This window comes from Octopus bimaculoides, chromosome 19 (genome assembly GCF_001194135.2).
Source record: "Octopus bimaculoides isolate UCB-OBI-ISO-001 chromosome 19, ASM119413v2, whole genome shotgun sequence".
Taxonomy (NCBI): domain Eukaryota; kingdom Metazoa; phylum Mollusca; class Cephalopoda; order Octopoda; family Octopodidae; genus Octopus; species Octopus bimaculoides.
This window is the reverse complement of record NC_068999.1, coordinates 2,575,594-2,578,934: the sequence shown is the minus strand read 5'-3', so window position 1 is coordinate 2,578,934 and position 3,341 is coordinate 2,575,594. Positions and strand designations below refer to the sequence as shown.

At 34.1% G+C, this 3,341-nt stretch overlaps 1 protein-coding gene across 1 annotated transcript in view; it reads left to right on the top strand.

The window, feature by feature from the left end:
* Nucleotides 1-3,068: 3,068 nt before the first annotated feature.
* Nucleotides 3,069-3,341, top strand: part of LOC106880376 (leukocyte elastase inhibitor) — a 3,062-nt gene continuing 2,789 nt past the window's right edge. Inside the window, exon 1 of the mRNA XM_014930262.2 lies at nt 3,069-3,207. The gene's annotated coding sequence lies outside the window, so the exon portion shown is untranslated. The remainder of the gene's footprint in view (nt 3,208-3,341) is intronic.

Here is a 3,341-nt window from a genome sequence, read left to right as displayed (position 1 = left end):
CTGAAGCGAGCCGTAGGCCCTATTCAAAGATGTGGGAATGAATTCTGGCGTGTGGACGCAGTCAAAACGCCTGCTGTGTCACTTCTTGGTGTAGTCTCCGTTGCAGCTGTCCGTATCATGTCTTACAGCCTTTACAATGTTCTCAGAGCATTGAGTAGCAGTCATGATGTCGGTGTTTCGATGCCCGACGCGAATCATCATGATGCAGGTTACTCTTTTCCAATATTCAGATGGCTTCCAGTCCTCCATGTCAACTAACTTTTTCTCAACTATAACTTTAATATTTATGCTCTCCAACGCCGTTAACAGTTCACCAATACATCAAACTGTATATAGTGCACGCGCGCAAGCATGAGTGTTACCCGTCATCTCTTTTACAAATGATGAGATGTGAAGCAAAAATCTTCGCGAATATGTTTGAGAGTTGGGGAGTCTGTATTTTTCAGTTTGAGAACCAAAGTCAATTAGGACCGTAAGGATTACAAACACAAAGAAACATGCAGAACTTTAATAAAAAAAAAAAAAAAAGAAAATTATTAAGCGTCAAATAATAAGTGGTATTGATTTCATTTTGGAACGTGAAACGAGAAAACATCCAAACTAGTTGAGAACAATGATAAGCTGGGAAGAAAGAAGAGAAATACAACTTGAAATAAACATTCTAGGATAATTTACCAATCTCCGATATATGCTATCGAATGAATAAAGGAACAGAAAAATATTATTAACTGCTAGAAATCTCATTTGTTATTTGAATTCAATTCTTGTACTGTTTATGTAAAGAAATATTCAGGTAGGCGATGAGGGTTCCTGAAGTTCTTTAAACTTCATCGAAATAATAGATAATTTTCGGTGCCGGTGTATTGTATGTGATCTACATACATGGTACTGGTATAGCTTGTGATCTACATTAGTTCAAATGATATACCTTGTGAAGCATTTCAATGTTTGCAAACCTTTCAATCTCATTTAGATTTCATTTGTTGGAAGATTTTAAAATCAAATGAGCAAAATCTCTTTATTGCATTTTTAAAGGATATCCGTGCTGTATACAAACAGTCAGAGTATTCATGTTTCTCCTATGAAATAAAAATCAATAAGAATTTTTCTTTTTCTTTTATTTTTTGAATGTTTAACTCACTCCTCTAATTACAATTGCAAATTTATAACAAAATTTTGAAAGTAGACTACAAGCTAGTCTAGATTTAAGTTGCTGTAGATCACATACTACACCGGCACCTAATTTTCTTTACTTTATCTCAGACCCTGACGTCTTAAACAAGTTATCATCCATGTAGAATATGCGCCAGCAATTTTGGCCCACATAGACATACGAGCATTAAAAACCTGAAATGCTAACAGTAAACGCAAACACAACAGGGATAGGCGTCGTGCAGGCAAGCGCACACACACACACACACACACATACGCTGACCAATACCTTTATTCGCTCCAAGGGCCGCAAAAATTCAATTTAGGCAGAATACAATGAATCTAACAAACTGAATCAGAAGTATGTATTAAACATGACATACATAATTACGTACGTACACGTGTGTGTGTGTGTGTGTTTGTGTTTGTGTTCGTGCGTGTACACATGCACTAATACGCACGTAACACAAATTACTTTTGTGTTGGCAGAATAACTAGTTTCTGCCAACTACTTATTCTGGCAGAAGACCCTTTCCGTTCTTCAAATCAAATTAGAATTGACTTTGCTTGTTAACTTCTGGTCACTAAAAGCAATACCAGTAATATTCGATCGAATATTGTCCTTCCATACAAATGTGTAACTTTTATCAATGAAAAAAAAAAAAAAAACATTATTTAGTTAAGAAATGCTGGCAGTCGAGTTGGGCTAACACAATGAAAAGATTGAGAGTTAAATTTGATTAGAGAAAGATTTGAACTTCATTCAAGACAGGTTTGCCGTTCATCCTTACGGGGCTGATAAATACAATTCCAATTCAAAGGTGAATTTGCGAAATTCCTACGGCGTCGGGCAAATTTTTTTTTTTTTTTTTTTTCTCATTTCTAATTCTGCTTTGATGCAAATAGCCAGGGCAAAGTGCTACCTAACTACAGGACAACTCCGTCCAAACTGCAGTTGGTAAACGGTTGACATATTGTGGTCTACAGACAGTAGTAGCATCGTTGGGTTCTCATCCAACATTGAATCTACAACTGCACAAAAATTCTCAAGTTCCAAAAGTAAAGGATATTGGCGGGTAAAGGGAAATAACTCCTAATGGACTGCTAATCCGATATTGAAATAAATTCTTATAAAATATTTAATTAATTTCCAAAATATTTAAAAGGAAAACGGAGTGAGTAACTGTTAATTAATACTACACTAAAATATGACTGATAATTGTTGAATTGTTAGAAATTAAATTGAAAGAGGTCAAATTTATGAGGCTGAAGATAATTTTTCTTGTCACATTTGCTAAAGACAAATGTTTGGTTTATCGAAAAACCTCAATTTACAGAAGCAGTTTATAATTCCATTTGTACCTCACTTTATTAAAATATAAACAGATGCCAGCTGATTTGATTAGGCTTAATTTGTATTAAAAGTATTTTCAAGACTATTGCTAGACTGGAGAAAGAGGCATATGAGATGTTTCACAATAGATATTCAGAGCCTCGTATCTCAAGGATCGCATTCTACTGAAATCAACTTTGATTTCTCTAATCCTAAACCTGTAGCTTTTGAGACGTTCGTGCATGCAAGGCTGCTGGCAAAAATTTTTTCTCAGCCCCGACGTATAACTGAAAGAGTGTACATAGCTTTTTCTTGTTTATGTATTTATTCATTTCAAATCATTTTCTTTACAGCTTTTTTGCATTTTTTTTTTCTTACAGATAACTTTTGTAAATTGTATTCTTTTCCACTGAATTTTTATTGTAACATACTGAAACCTGATTAACAAAAAAACATTATTAATGCGTTATATCTAAACATAGTGATGAAATAAACCACATTCAGTTAATTTTTCTGATATATTTTTCGGTTGAGTACGACTCTAAGAGTGGAGCACAACTTAAATAGAAGAGCTGAGTATAACTGTTAGAGTGGAGTACAGCTTGAATAGAAGAGTTGCGACTCTTCAAACGAATTAACTCCCCTTGCAAACAAGCACCGACTTTTTTCAATTAACAGAATTTTTACGAACTTTACAGTTTCTGGATTTTCTCTTCAGTTATGTAAGTATTTCGTGAAAATTCTTTGTCTTTTTACCACTAATTTCAGTTAAATTACCATGTTTCAATTATTCAATACACAAACAAGAATTATAGTCCAAAAAGATACTTCATCGACGATGTCTGCTCTTAATTAT